We start from the raw sequence: 16,988 nt of genomic DNA, 5'->3' as shown, positions 1-16,988 counted from the left end.
TTGTTATGTCAGGTACTTTGGTCACAATGAGGCAATGTGGACTAAAACAGTTGTTAAATTGGTGTTTCTGTGGGAGGATAAGGGCTGGGACCCCTTATTATGCTATCTTGTTGACTATTCCAAAATCACCCTATTTTAAACCACTGTATTTTTAGGTATTAAGAGATGATGACTTTTGAGAGGCTTACAATCTGGTTGAGATATTACATGTGTGGTCTCTCTCACATGAAAAATTACAAGACAGTCTACCAGGTTGGAAACCCAGGGAAGACTTGGTGTTGGGGTCTAGAGTCTGAAGGTAGCCTAGAGGTAGAATTTCTTGCCTGTCAAGGTACCTCAGGTTTTTCTTTAAAGATCTTCTATTAACTGGAATGAGAACCAAACCGATTATGGAAGCAACATGCTTTACTCAGGCTATCAATTTAAATGCCAGTCTCAACTAAAAAATACCAAGCAACATGTGGACTGGTTTTTAACTCAAAACTAGGTTTCATAGTCTAGCCAAAAGGACATATAACATTAATCATTACACACAAAAATAGATGACAGAAAATGTTGTATGTGGAAGAAATTACATTAGTGCTGAAGTTGACAGAAACAGTTGACAAAGAATGAAATGGAGGGTAAGCCTGAAAATATGGATGGAGATAAGAGAAATCAGAGCACGTTAGAAAACTATAGTTTCTTTTGCTTGACATGAATGGAATAAGGAAGGGAGTGGTGGAAATTAAACTTTAGAGAGGAATCATGGTATTCCACAAAGACTGGGATAAGCAGTTTGACTTCATTCAGAAGGCAGTAGAAATCTAGTGGAGATTTTTGCTCAGAGAATTTATATATTTTGAGCTGCTATCAAGTTTAATGTGGAAGCAATTCTAAATCAGGGTCATCCTGTAGTTGCTTGGCTTCTTTGGGAGCAGTTGTTCTTCCTTTCTGTTATATAACAATGCAGAATGATTCATTTGGAAGATGTCTATGAACCAGATGGAAATCATTATTTGGAGATTCAAATTATTATTGTTGGGGAAGTTGGTTGCAAATGTTTTATAATTAGATACTACCTGTTATAAAAAGTTGATAAATATAAAATGAACCTTTGAGTAATATAGAATTCTTCAATGTTTAAGTTTGTAAATATTCTATTAACCTGACTGATTTCTTTCTTTAAATGCTTGGTGAACTTGGATAAAAATTTATGTAACACTGGAAAAAAATGCTTGACTAAGAAAAAGTCAGATATATTTCCATTATTTACTCTTTTTAACCAATAATTCTTTAGAAAATTTTTAGTTTCTGACTCATCAGTTTGAATTAAATCCCTTTAAGTTCCATTGTGTCTTATGTTGCTTAAGCAGCAAATTTTCCCTGTTTTTATATTTATGCTCCATGAGACAACTTTATGTTACTGTAAAAAAACACCTGAGATGATTAACTTATAAAGAGGAGAGGTTTATTTTGGCTCACAGTTTAGGAGAATTCAGTCCATGTTTGGTTGGTCCCATTACTATTGCACCTGTGCTGAGGGAGTACATTCTGGTGGGAGCACATGGCAGAGAAAAATCCTTACTTTATGACCAGGTATGAAGAGAGGAAGAGGAAGGGAGGGTCCAGGTCCCACATATCCTTCAGGGTCATTCCCTCAGTGACCTAACTTCCTCCCATTTGGTCTCACTTCTTAAATGTTCCACCACCTCTAAGTAGTACCCTGGGCTGAGGATCAGATGCAAATCAAGATTTGGAGATTCAAGACTGTTTTTGTTGGGAAGTTAAACATATGGATCTTGGGGGACATTTAAGATCCAAACAACATTGTGATTTATTTCTCAAGTTTTCAGGACATTTACTTGTGGAATATTTTCTAATATAATGAATAATGGATGAGCTTGAGGAAACATAGAAGTTTGATCATGCTGTTCTAGGGAAAAATATTCAAATTTCTCTTTTGGAGAAATTTGTGTGTATTAAGATTTTAATGATAAAAACTTCCTCTACTTTCCTATTGATAATTATTTTTTCTTCATATTATCATACTAGAAAGATGATCCATCTAATTTTTTTAAAGAATAATAAATAGTTTATATTAACCTGGTTTCTAAAACCCAGTATGTTAGACACCTTCAACAGCGTGCCTTGGAGTAGAGTATTAGAAGGTGAAATTGGGATCCAAAATACCCGTTTCGACTCTGGCTCGATCACTGATTTTGTGCTTTGTGAAAGCTACTTAATCATTTGCCTCAGTTTCCACACTGGTAAAATGAGGAAAGTAATAATAATTTACTTAACCAGGTTGTGAGGGTCAAACAACTTACTGATATGAAAAGTGCTTAAACCACTGCTTGACATACAGCACACTCTGCATATTAGCTCTGATTTTTAGATGAAAACCAATTTAGAACAGATCAGAGTTGTTCTGAAGAATTTAGTACCATCAAAAATGCTGAATTACTCTCTTCTGAATATATAGAATTTTGACCTCTCTGGAAAAACCACTCTTCCTAGGAAAAGTTGTCAGAAGATAAAACTATAATCTTATCCTTCTTCAGTCTTTAGGTGTCTAATTAGTGCCAAATCTTGGGGGATGTCAAGCAAAGAATAACCTTTAACATGATAGGGTGAAGGGAATATAATTTCATAGTTGTTTTGGTAGAACTCATATGGCGTCTTGCAGGTAAGTAGAGAGATGTGTGAACAGGTAGAAATTTGGTCAGATAGAGTGTAGATTGTGTTTTTTTCTATGTATATATAAATTTCTCTAAGAGTGTTCATATTTAAAAACTAATCCAGTAAGTGAAACCACTTCTGCAAACATCTCTTCACTTTTATGGCTGGACTGATACTTGTCAGGATTGTGGTAGCACATGGACTATACACAGTATGTAAACCTACTGATATATTTAGGGCATTGTATAACATTTGCTTTATTATATTATGGAACATCATATGTGTTATATTATCTCATATAGGCAGTAGTTATGTTTCATAAAAATTAAAGTTTTAAAGGTGATTAATTAAAAACAATTCTGAATCAATAAAACTACTTTTCCTATGTCTCTAAATGTCTTATTATACTAGAAAAACAAAGACAAGGAATTTGTAGTTTCTGATCCTTAAAGCCAGAATAGATACAGAAAACCAAAGGAGAATTTTTCACTTAATTGCTTTCTTTTTATCAACTCTTTTGGTATTTCACAAATCCCATTTTATTTTCATTGACATCTTAGGTCTTCTGTTCATGTGCCCCAGGGCTGGTGATCTTTCTTTTTTTTTTTTTCTTTAAACATTTCCAATAACTCTGACTGTATTTCTTTTCCCCTTGCCCTTAAATAACTGCTGATCCCTATTTTCACTTTCCCTCCCTACAGACTATTCTTTAATTTCTAATTTTGATAAAAACTCCACAGTTTTGATAATATTGTGGGTAAATCCATCTCCCTCAAAGCAGAGTAAAATATTAGGAATGATCTCCTTGATCCGCTCACACACTTAGTTCCTGTCATTTTTCAACAAATATTTGAGCCTTCATTCTATGTACAACCTACCAATGTCGTAAGTGAATTCCCTTGCTTTTCAATTTAAGAAGCATGATTTCTTTTTAAAATTCAGAGAATAGCTTTTGGTGAATCTTCATAGCAGTTTAATATGGAAAGATATTTGTTAACAAAGGAAAACCCCTGATCATTCAATCTGTTATTATTTTTTTAATTTATGAAGCACCTACTTTATCTCATCCTGTGGCAGACGCTGTAGGGGAGTGGGACATGAATACATCCGTTCCTAACTTCTGCAGTCTATATCTTTGGGAGGAAACTGAGAGAAAGAGAAGAGATGAACTAATATGTTCAGAGTACGTGCAAGGTTGTTCATGATGTTCTCAATTAATCTTAACAATAGTCTTGTGGTACACCTAGTGATCTGGATGTAGTTTGTGTCCCCTGATGGTTTGGGTGCTGGAAGCTTGGTCCCAGTGTGGCCGTGTTGGGGTGACCTTTAAGAGGTGGGTATTAGTGGAATATATTTATGTCGTTGGGGTTACCACCCTCAGAAGGGATTTGTATAGTTCAGGAGCAAATTTTTATGAAAAGAGCAAGCTGGGCTCTGCATCTTTCTGGCTTCCTGCCTCACCATATGATCTCTCCCTCTCACATGGGCTTCTGCCATGATGCCATCTACCCGGTTGTGACACAGCCCCATGGCTCTCTTCAGAGGCCCAACAGATAGGTCCTGGATGTTCAGCCCCCCTCCCCCCAAATTGTGAGCTAAATAAGCCCTCCTCTCTTCCTTCCTTCATTTTTACACTCCATTTTCCCCCTTTATTATACTTTTCAGTACCTCAGATTTTGAATCCAGAGTTTTTTTAAGGTTAGAAAAGGAAATTATAAAGCTGGGCTCAGTGGTACGTGCCTGTTCTTCTAGCTACTCTGGAGGCTGAGGCAGGGGACTCACTTGAGCCTGGGAATTTGTGACCAACCTGGTCAAAATAGAGAGACCCCAGCTTATAAACAAGAAAAAGTTGAGAGGAGCATCAGCAGAGATTTATTTTTATCATTATTTTTTAGCTATGTGAAGTTTTATTCTGTCACATAAGACTCTTCATCTTTGATCAGTTCTCGGGAGACCAAGAGAATAAGTGTCAGGAGCTGTATGATGGATGAATCTCCTAAAGTTGCATGGGAGAGGTTAGAGTGCTTACCTAGTCTAGCATGTCCTGGGTCCCAGTGGGCCTGGGTTTGATTCATTCCCAGATCTGCTGAAAAATAAAAGAAAAAAGTTGCATATGACTTCAGTGTGACTAATGAGGCCCAATTAGCCCAGTCCCAGGTTCATTATTAGTACAGGAGTTGATAACAAAAATTAAGTAATGAAGAGTAAGCCTAAATTCCCAGTACAAGAAAAAAAAAAAATGCAGTTGACATCCCAGAATGTCTTCTCAACCAAAGGTAAGAGTTTAATGTACTTGGCAGCGTGACATTTTCTTGATTATATTTCTCAGCCATAGCTCTTTCACTCATCAATTGGAGACCATGTTTTCATTAAGTTGTCATCTCCTCCCATTTTCCAAGTCATAACAAAATTAAATTGTTGACGCTGTTTATTTCATGAGTTTATAAAGCACTAAGTGTAGCTTCATGTGTGTGGCTTCGGAAAGATCACATCATTCACATAATCTTCCTAATCTATTAGAGAATTCTACCTACAGGTGATTCAAAAAAGCTAAAAATGAGACCAGCGTTTCTAATGTAAAGGTAAGTGGGTGCCCCCTAGTGTTCAGTTTCCACAACTACTGGGGTTATGACGTCAAAATCTCTATGAAATGCCAAGTTGTGCAGTTAGTCTCTTGGGCATTTATCCATATCCATATCCATATCCATACCCATGTCTATTTTTGGTGGAAAAATGAGATCATGAGACTTGGGATGCCCATGACCTACAAGTTAGCATAAAAAAATCACTGCACACCGGGCCAGAGGAACCAGCCGTCATGGAAGGCTGGTCCTCTGTGAGCCTTCAGACTTCCAGTCTCATCTGTGCTGGCTTCTCAGATGCTGTTCTCTTTGTTCTCCTGATCCTGTCAGAGACCAACCAAAGTGATGTCTGAGGTGTGCATTCAAAGCCTTTTCCTGGTTTCCCTCTGAAGGTGGCAGGTGACCTTCATACAGCTCCATCCAGACCCGTCCCTGGGCCCTCCCATTTCCCTGCATTTGGATGACCTAAGCATGTCTCAGGCAGTCCTCTTTGAACAGCAGCTGTGTCTGTCTCTTTCTTTCAGATTCCTTGCCAGACTTAGCTCGTGTGTTTTTACCTATATTCTCTGGGCATAGTAGCAACTTACTGAGGGAAACACCAGAGGTGACAGATTAGAGGGAGCAAGGGTGGATGGGTGGGGGTTCTTGCCATCTCCTTTCTCTCGTGCCATCAATAGTGAGGAACCAAAAGGTTTTAAAAATTTTTTGCCGCAGTCTGGCCGGGCACAAATCACGAGCCACTGAAGCAGGAACAAACTTTATTTCTGAACTCCACCAGCACACTCTACACAGGCTCCCGGGGAAAAATGCCGAACCACACCACGCGGCTCCTCCCAGGTCACACTACACCAACAGGAAATCCCTCCTCCGGAATTCCCTCCTACCACACTTCCCCAACCAATGGGAACTCTTCTGGAGTCCCATAAGAGCTCCAAAGTAGCTGGCCTAGGCAGACAGCAGGGGTCTAATCTCCAATTGAATGCGCATCTTAACATAATCATTATCATCTCAATGGCTTGCTGGGGTCACCTTTCAACCAAAAATGCCATGCATCATTTCCTACTTGGCTATGGCTCTCAGCAATTTTTTAACTCTGCCTGGAGTTTGCAAGGAAGTGCACAGGTGGGCCTAAGAGAAGAGGGGTCAGGGATGTGACTAAAGTCCAGGAAAATCACAAATCCACCTCCCATCATCACCACTTCTAAGTATTCTGTGCCTCAATTTCATCCAGACTCTAAACCCCTTTTCTTGGTAAATGTGCAGCTTTCAGGTGTTTTGTTATAGCAACATCAAATAGACTGATACACCTGTTATTATCTTTGTTTTTTATAAAAAAAAAAACCTGAGTGTCAGAGCAGTTAAGTAGCATACATAAGTATGGGAGCAATAATTTTACCCCAGTTCTATCCTGCTTGCAGTCTGTCCTCAGTGTGTGTACTACACTAACTACTAAAAAGCAGAAAAAAAAGTGTCATGAAAATAAAGAATATGAGAAATCATAGCACTGTTTCTTCAGGGAAGAGAAAGCAATTACAAAAAGAAAGCAAAGAAAAAATAAAGGTGAAACTGATCATCTATTAAACTAGAAATCAAACTTACTATCATCATTACTAAAAAAAAGTAAAATTGATAGAAAAACAGATGGAAAAACCTCTGAAAAACTTGATTACTTGATTAAAGCTGAACTCTCAGGTTCTTCACATTTTCTATGTCTCTGCATCTCAGCTTTTCATATGTATTCCTAATATCAACAGCTATGAAAGTGCAAGAACAATAAGCGGTTATATGGAAATTCCCAGTGGAGCATAGTTATTTTACTATTTGCATTTTAATGGGAAAGTTTCTTTTCTTGGGTTTCTTATGAGTTATGAGAGAATACCAATTGTAAAGCAAAAAGTAGGTTTTAAAATGAAAATGCATTTGAAAGATCACATAAAACCTTGTCATAGTGCATTAAGGGTAATCTAAACCAGACTTGCACCTAACATACTTGTCTACCCCAAATTTACTTGTCTTTTATCCGTTGCTGCCATTGTAGATCTGAGGAGAGTATTTATGTGTGTCTGAGTTTGGTTATAAATGGTCAAATTCTCCATTATGCAAAAAAAGTAAATGTCCCTGAAAGCATTTTAAGTTTTAGAATGTTATACGATGTCTTGAATGCACTAAAAAGGGGGAAAAAGTTTCTAGTGGGTTGAAGCTGGAACATTTTAACCAGTGGCTCTTAGTCTCTACGTTAAGATTTGACTCTTCAGATACTTGAACGACTAAGACTGTTTAGGTTTTGCATTCTGAGAATCACTTGCACTGGACAAGGTAAAGGTTCTTTTTACACTTTTCCAGCTTTATTAAGAGATAATTGACAAATAAAAATCATATTACTAATAGTATATAATATGATGTTTTGCTATGTGTATTTTGTGAAATGATTAAACCAAGCTAATTAGCATATTAATTACCCCATATACGATCATTTTTGGGTTAGAACATTTAAGATCTGCTATTAGAATTTTCACATATACATTACATTATATCTGCTTTGCTGCACAATGGATCTCCAGAAATGTCTAACTGAAATTCATACCATTTAATTAATATCTCTTCATTTCCTCCACTTCACATAATCTCTGACAACCAACATTCTACTCTGTACTTCTATGAATTCAGTTTTTTAGATTCCACATATAAGTGAAGATCATTCTTGTTTTTGTAAATATAGGTTTATTGGAACTCCGTCTTGCCAATATGTCTGTGTTAGTTTTCATGCTCTTTCAGGCACTTGAGCAGTTGTGACCATATTGTTCCCAAAGCCAAAAATTGGACCTTAAGAAAAAGTTTGCTGACCTATACTGGGAGCACCAGACCTCACCTAAGTTTAACTGGGCTCAGACTAACAACAAGCAATCTCACACTAGAATATTTCAAAGATAATGTTGCTTTAATAGTATTTTCCTTAGAGAAAAAGTAGTGGAATGAATCTGACCTAACCTTCCTAGGTACATATATGAATGCACCACAGTAACTCTCACCTTCATGTGCATCTGCAAGACACACATTTTAAAAAACACTATAAGTAGATAGCAGAAAGATCAGTAGAGGGAAGGGAACTTGGAGAGGGAGGAGGAGAGAGAAAGAGAAAGTACTGGGGACTGAATTAGAGCAAATTATATTTCATGCTTTTATAATTATGTTAAAATGAATCCTAATGTTCTGTATAGCTAAAAAGAACCAAGAACCAATAAAAATAAAAAAAGTTCAAAACAGCAGTTTCCATGGAATCATCTTTTAAAATAAGTTAATGTCTTTTGGACAAGGAGAATAGAATAGAATATTCACACTTTATTGATTTCTTGTTGCCACAAATTTGCTCCCATGTGCTTCCAGATGCTCATTCTCTTTCACCTAAGCTTATCTGGCCTCTGTCTTTAAACCCCAAATCTTCAAAGAGGGAGTAATGCTCAACCTTGTGCTGCCTGGCAACGAGGAATGGGGTAGAAAGTTATCCCGTGAACTTCTATTCATACTCCATGACTTCTTTATATCCCTTGTCTCTTTGTCCCCATGTGAGCCATCAGGTGTTAATCTTTCTCTGTATTCATCTTGTCCCATTTCAGTTTGTCCATTTTCCTGACTTTAACTCATCATCATTATTTGCAAACTGTGGCAAACAAATTCCTATTGTGGAAATGTCTGAGAATTTCAATAAGCTTTAGATTTAACTCCTTGGCATTTGAGTTACAGGTAATTCCTAGGGCAATGAGAAGAACAATGAGATCCACTAATCCTTTGAGGTGTTATGACAGGAGAAACCAGAATAAAATCAATATATTTGATGTATATAAGCAGAAAACTTTATAGGAATTTTTCTGAAAGAAACTTTTAAAATTCCCCGGGGTAGTCAGGTTTGTTTTTGGAAGCTGTTTCATGATACAATTGCTCAAAGGGTGTTTTACAAAGCTGGAGAAATTTTGGATCCAGTAATATCAGAATTAATATAACAAGAACAGCATAAAGAGGTTCAAGAATCTATTTTAAGATGAAACATCAGAAGCTAGGAGGAAATAAACCACAAACAATCTGGAGGACTGAATGAGAATCACTACTCCACTTTAATTACAGCATCACAAATGCACAGATATAATAACTACATTACCTTGATGTATATTTTCATGAGGAATCTGTAACATAAATTCAATGGCAAGCAGATTGCTATCACTAATAGTATCATTTCTCCTTAGAAATAATATACAATCGCTGCACACTGCTTTGTGAAAAAAAGATTAAGAGCCCCACACAACATTTAAGTATTTTCTCCATTTCTTGTTTAAAGTGCCTTTCTTTTTGGCTTCTTTTCCAAAGGGTTAGGAAAAAAGTGAACCCATGAAGAGCTTGCTTAGTTTTGTTTACTTCAGCGTCTCTTCCCTTCTCTAGATGGCAGTCGAGCTACAGGGATTTAGACACTGCTCTTGTTGAAAGCCACAGAGCAAGCTCCAGTGTTTCCGCATAAGGTATTCTGCTTGTCACAGTCCTCCAATAATGGTGATGGGAATGTTAACTCAGGAAAGTGACATAACTGTGACAAAACAGGATGAGTGCCGTGAATGAAGCACATCTTGTGGCTGTACATCGGGACAAGCGGGCTAGAGACACAAGGAGTCTATAGAGAATGATGGGAAATCAACTCCACAGACTAACATTGGATTCCGTTCTAGGTTGACAATTACGGTTTTGTGTATTGGATTTAAAATTTGAGATCAGTTGTGCTGATGTGAAGACATACGAGTATTTGGAAGTGTATGAATGCAAATTTAGCGGAATAAAAATTATAGACAATGTGAATATTTCATTCCTAGTCTTCTAGATCTGAAGAATTTAACTTATTTTAAAATATGATTGAAAATGAAGTGTTACTAATACAACATTGATTTTTGGAAAGCTCTCATTCATTGGTAGAATTGAGTCCAGGTCAACTTAGATGACATTGGTACTTGATGCTCCTTAAGATCAAAAGTGATCATTGCTTTAGGCCAAGAATCTTTAACTTGCCCTTTTATTTATTGATTTATTTTTTCTGTGGTGTTGAGGATTAAATCCAGGACTTCACAGTAGGTAGGTGCTCTACCATGCAGCCACCTCTCTAGCCCCGACTTGCCATTTAAAATAACTTTTTGATTGTGAGTCTTGAGGAAAATTTGTCACACAGCATGTATTCAACATGCAGCAAATATTTTTTGACTCTTTATTACATACCAAAACACTGTGCTGGGAATTTAGCTAGACTTGGTCCCTGTCTTGCTGGCCTCAGGAATGTATACTGTGCCGGGACAGAGAAACCCAGAGTCAAATAGGGATCCTGTTTATTGTTTCTTAGTTTCAATATATAATAGGGAAGAACTGAATAAACTTAACTTGATTTGTCATCCATATCTTCATCTGGGACTGAGAGTCAATAAAAATTTTTATGATAATATCAGTAAAACCATATTAAATAATTTATTGTATACTTAAATGGGTTACATGATTTAAATACGTTTTACATGGAATGTAGCACACAGGAAAAAAATAAAATTACCATTTGTGCTCAAATAAGCCCAGTCCCAGGATGGCTTCTTCAGCCCCAGGCACCAGAATGGTACCTGATGAGTCTCTAGGATGGTCCTATAAAGCTGTGTGGGACTAGGACCCAAGCCTACCCTGTGGATATAGGTTGCAGGCCATCCCCAGTGCTTGGTCAAGCCTCACAGACCCAAGCTCCAGACCACCTCTGCACTCCAGGTACCAGCCTATGTACCCAGGACCCAGGTCTACCCCTGTAGACCAGGCTCCAGCAATGTACCTGAAGCCACAAGTTTCATGTCTACCACAGTGTCAGGCCATCCTGTGTTCCCCTAATGCACATGGAACATTCTCCAAGATGGATCATGTATTACACCACAAAACTTGTCTTAACACATTTTATAAGATTGAAATATCAAGTATCTTTTACAACTACAATGGTAAGAAACTAGAAATCAAAAACAGGTAGAAGATCTAAAAGTTTACAAGTAAATGGAAAATATGAAACACGCTTCTAGGTCCATAAAAAATCAAAAAGAAAATATCTTGACTCAAAAAAAAAAAAAAGAAAAAGAAAAAGAAAAGGAAACAACACCAACAATACCAATTTTCAAAACTTAGGGAACTCAACAAAGCACTACTAAAAAGTTTATAGCCCCAAATGCCTACATTAGGAAATAATAAAGCTGTCATATAAGCTATTTAGCTTTACTATTCAAGAAAGTGGAAAAATAAGGAAAAGCTAAACCCCAAATTGGAAGAGGAAGAAAATAATAAATATTAGAGCCAAAATAAAAGAAATAGAAAATGAAGAATAATAGGAAAGATCAATGAAACGAAAAGTTGTTCTTTAAAAAAGAAATAAAATTTAGAAACTTTTGTTGTATCAACAAAGAAAAGAGAAAGAAGGCTCAAATAAAATGTTAAAAGTGACACAAGACGTTACATTGGAGAGAGATAAATGCAAAGCATCATAAGATACAATTATATGCCAACAAATCAGAAAACTAGAATATATTCCTAGAAACATACAACCTACCAAGATTGAGTCCTGAAGAAATGGAAAGTATGAAATGAACTAATAAGAAGTAAGGAAATTGAATCAGTAACCAAAAACCTCTCTTCAAAGAAAAGTTTATGACTTGATGGCTTTACTGAAATTCAACCAGAAATTTAGAGGAGAATTAATATCAATCCTTCAGAAATTTATCTAAGACATTATAGAGAAGGTAAATCTTCCTAATTTATTGTGTAGACCCTGAGTTACCATGATAACAAGACTGACAAAGACATACAAGAGAAAACCAAGGTTGGGTGCGGTAGTTCAGTTCTGTAATTCCAACAACTCAAAAGACTGAGGCAGGAGGATAGCAAGTCTGAGGTCAATTTTGGAAACTTAGTGAGATTGTGCCTCAAAATAAAAAATAAAAAGCACTCAGTGGTGGAGTGCCACTGGGTTTAATTTCAGTGTGGCAAACAATAAACAAACAAAATCCAACCAAAAACAAACTATAGACCAATATCTCTGATAAATGGATGTAAAAACCAATAACAAAAAAAAAGCAGCAAAATAAGTTCAACTGTAAATTGAAAAGATCATACACTGTGATCAAGTGGGACTTATCCCTTTGATTTAAGGATGGTTCAAAATATGAAAATCAGTTAAGGTGATAACTATATTAATAGAATGAAGAATAAAAGCTATACCATCATTTCAAGATATGCAGAAAAAAATTGATAAAATCTTTTTTTATTTTGCATAAGAAAAAATCAACAAATTTGGTATAGAAGAAATATGTTTCAACATAATAAAGTCATATGTGAAAAGCCACAACTAACATCATATTTAATGGTGCAATACTGGGCAATATTCTTCTAAGATCAAGAATCAGACAGGATGTCTAGTTTTTACCACTGGAAGTCCTAATCAGAGCAATTAGATAAGAAAAGGAAATAAAAGGCATCCGGATTGGAAAGAAAGAAATAAAATTCTCTATTTGTAGATAACATGGTCTTACAGAAAATCCTTAAAACATCACCAAAATACTATTAGAACTAATAAACAAAATTATTGAACTTAAAAGATATAAAATTAACATACAAAAATTTGTTGTATCTACTTTCTCTCACCTGTGACAGCTTACGTGGAGGTCACGTGATGGACTCTGTCATTTCTAGATAATTGCTGTGTTATGCCTCTGGGCTCAAGAGTAATAATGTGTGATGTTTTCTAAGACAAGGAAAGGTACCCTTTCTGTGGCTGGGCTACTGGTGCCTAGAGCTTCCCTTTCACTGGGTGAACTCAGTCTTTATTCTGGATAGCCAACTGTCAATACAATACCCAGATACAAATGATCAGACAATAGTTAGTTGCTTTCCATATGCTAGTAATAACCAGTTGGAAGGCTTTCCTGGGAAGAAAGATTACAGGCATGGGTATGAGAGAGGAGAATGGTGACATGAATGTCATGCATTTGCCTACTTGTTAATCTAGATCAGAAGAGATAACCATTTTACTGTATTTTGTGTTGGTCAGATCAGTCTGGACACTGTATTCTCTAATGTTGTTGATAACACAGAGATGAAATCAGAATACTGAGTAACCAGAAAACTACTATCTATAAGAAATTACTGTGTGTGAGGGTAGGGTCTATTTAAACCAGAAAGGCAAAAAGCAAGAAAGTAACACTTTGGCAGTTATGGGGGGCATGAGGACAAAAGTAATTGTAATTCTAGAAATGTGACAGTCTATTGTCATATTAACGACACTACATATTTTCCACTGCCATTTTTCTTGGACCAGTTTTAATACTACATTAATTAAACAGTTTAATGCAGAAGAATTTTAATTGTGACCAGTTTTCTGAGTGTGGATTTTATCATCCTCAGTTTTCCATCAATTTCAACACAAATATTGTCAAAATCCAGTTTAGTTTCCTTTTATGTTTTTATTTTCATAAATTTTAGCAGCTAGGAAATGTCTTCATTACTACTATGTAATTAAACAAAACTGGTAGAATCTCAGCATGTTAGAGACTAGTGTGCTTTGATTTCCACAAATAATTATGTATATTAAATCATGGGGTTCCACAAAATTTTAAAGAACATTCTAAACTGCATCCGTCCTTCATCTTTTCAAAACAAGTTTATTGAGATGTGTTTTATAAACCATGAAATTCACCTATTTAAATGGACAGTGCAGTGGCTTCCAGCATGTTCACAGTATATCACATTAGCTCTCACAGTGTATATCAGCACTATGTTCATATTATGCAACCATCATCACAATCTAATTTTGAACATTTATCAGCTCCAAAAGAAACCCTGTGGACATTAGCAGTTACTTCTTATTTCTCTCACTTGACGAGCAGTAACCTACTTTCTGTCTATATGGATTCCATATTTTGTACAGAATCTATAAATGAAATTACAGAATATGTGGACTTTTATGACTGGAGTCTTTCACTTAATATAGTGTTTTCAAGGTTCATCATGTTATACTATATATCATTATTTTTTTGCTGAGTGATATTCCATTGTGTGTGTGTGTGTGTATATATATATATATATATATATATATATATATATATATATATATATATATATTTTTTTTTTTTTATTTGTTCACCAGTTGATAGACATTTGGGTTGTTTCAACTTGACTATTTTGGCCATTTTATTTTATTTGCATGTGGATATTTAGTTGCCCAAGTACTATTTGTTGAAAGATTATTCTTTTCCCATTGAATTATCTTTGAATCCTTGTAAAAAATCATTTGGTACATCAAAAAAAATTAATATATTACCCTCAATTTTTTTCCATATTTAAACTCTTTTAGCAATCATGCATATACTATTTCTGAATTCTGTTTTTCTTTTCTTTTTCAGTACAGGGGATTGAACCCAGGGGTTCAATATATTTGGATGCTTAGATTCTTCTTTAAAATTTCTATTAAAGGCCATATTTCCATGAATATGTCTATTGATCCTTCCTTCTATTTATTTTCTTAATAAATTTTTGGAAGTAAGATTATCGATCAATTGATTATTGAGATTATGTGGTTTCTTGTCACATGTACTGAAAAGAAAATAAATTGAATTTTGAGAAATTTAGTGTATATAAGAAACTTAAATCCAAAAAAATGTGAATTATGAAAATGGAGAAGTCCTATGATCTGCCATTTGCAAACTGGAGATGCAGGAAAGCTGGTGATGTAATTCCAGCCTAATCTAAAGGCCTGAGAACCAGGGGAACTGATGATATACATACAAATATGAAAAAGGGAGAGGAATGATGTTCTAGCTCAACCAAGTATGCATTAGGGGAGAACTCCTAGATTGCTCTAAATTTTGTTCTATTCAGGCCCTTGAGGGAGTAGATAATGCCCACTTACATTGGGGAAAGCCATCTACTGTACTGAGTTAACTAATTCAAAATCTAATCTCATCTGGAAACACTATTAGACACAAACAAATATGCTTAATCTGGGCACTCTGTGGCTCAGATAAATTGACACAAAGTTAACAATTACAGAAAGAAAGATCTCGAAGACGACACCTTTTGAATCATATACACAAAGTGTGGTATTTTCTTTCTCCAACAGAATGGATTTCCTATATTTTCAGAAATTAGGGTGGCAGTGGGAAAATGTTAAATCAGATGAAGCAATGAGATGGAAAGAGACTCAAATGCTGAGCATTTGAAAAAAGATAGTTATTTCATAGTGAGGAAGGTTTTTAAAAAAAATTTTTTTTTTTTTTTTTTATGAAGAAGCGTAATGAGTGTGAAGTAGGAATTGAATAAACAATGAGTGTTTTAAGGAATTTTACAGATTGGGTTGGAAGTTCTGTAAAAAAATGAAAAAGGCAAACAGGAAATGCCACCCTGTTGAGACAAGTATCATGTCTCAGGTGATGAAAATAAATCACCACTTCAACACTGAGAAGGGGAAACACCAAATAGCTGTAAATGATCATAACGTTTGTTTTTAATTTTACAATTTAAAAAATACATAGTAAAAAGATAGAACATAATTTTTGCTACCTGTCTCCTTCAGGAGTTATAATTAGGGAATAAAAAGACAGATGGTTTTTTCCAGAAATTTCTCTGTAGAGCTAGTATTACAATCTTTGCATAAGGCACTGTTTCCAGGAAAGGTGAGATTAGCAGATATTTTTCATTATAATTATACCTTTATGTCAAAGCCAGGTAATTGAAACTATGCACTAAAAGTTAAAGGCTTGAAAACACTAACACCATGAAAAATCATTTATAACCAACTTTAAAGCGTCCTTTTGAATTGACATTAACTCTGGGAACCCACAGCACCACTTAATATAGATTAGAAAATGCTATTGGGTGACCTTGGAGAATAGTAAATATTATTTGTAGAGGGAACATTTTGGGAAGGGCAAACAGCAGTGAGAAAGAAAAAAAGATGCAGGTAGTTGCGATATAGAAGCACAACTGAACACAATTTGGAATGGACTCGAACTGTATCATTATCTAATTAGTCTCCAAATTGTCAATGGTCAGGGAAGGTATTACAGTTTAGATATGCGATGTCCCCCAAAAGCTCATGTGTATGACAATGCCAGGAAGTAAAATGATTGGGTTTTGAAAGCCTTAACATAATCAGTGCCTTAATCCACTGATATGGATTAACTGGGTGGTAGCTGTAGGTAGGTAGGGTGTGGCTGAAGGAGGTGGGTCACTGGGGTCGGTGGACTCTGAAACCATGAGTGCCAAATAAAATTTTCCTTCTCTAAAAGCATTCTTGTCAAGTCTTTTGGTCACAGGAATGAAAAAGCTGACTACAATATAAGGGAAGAAATTCAGCTTTAGGGAAAAGGGTGGCAATGCAGTTTTAAATAAAATAGCACATTTCCCTCTTTCCTTCTCAAGAGAGCTGCACTGTAGAGTTATCCAAGATCTTACTGCAGTGGGACGCCTGGAGGGAAAACGGAAGGCTAGCATATAGAGCTGGAAGTGGACTCTTGGAGTTTTAGGGGGCTACAGAAACATGAACCAGAGGGGAATGCCTGATCAACATCAAGGGAACTGAAGAGATGGAGAAATTTCTGAAGAATGCACAAAAGTACCCATGAAATACGGGTGGGCTAAAAACCTGCCAGGTCCAGAAAGCACAAAGCCAACTTTCAACAATGCTAGTGAGGCATCACCATGGCT

The sequence above is a fragment of the Marmota flaviventris genome, chromosome 3 (genome assembly GCF_047511675.1).
Source record: "Marmota flaviventris isolate mMarFla1 chromosome 3, mMarFla1.hap1, whole genome shotgun sequence".
NCBI classification, from domain to species: Eukaryota; Metazoa; Chordata; class Mammalia; order Rodentia; family Sciuridae; genus Marmota; species Marmota flaviventris.
The sequence above is the reverse complement of the archived record's forward strand: the minus strand, read 5'-3'. Positions refer to the sequence as shown.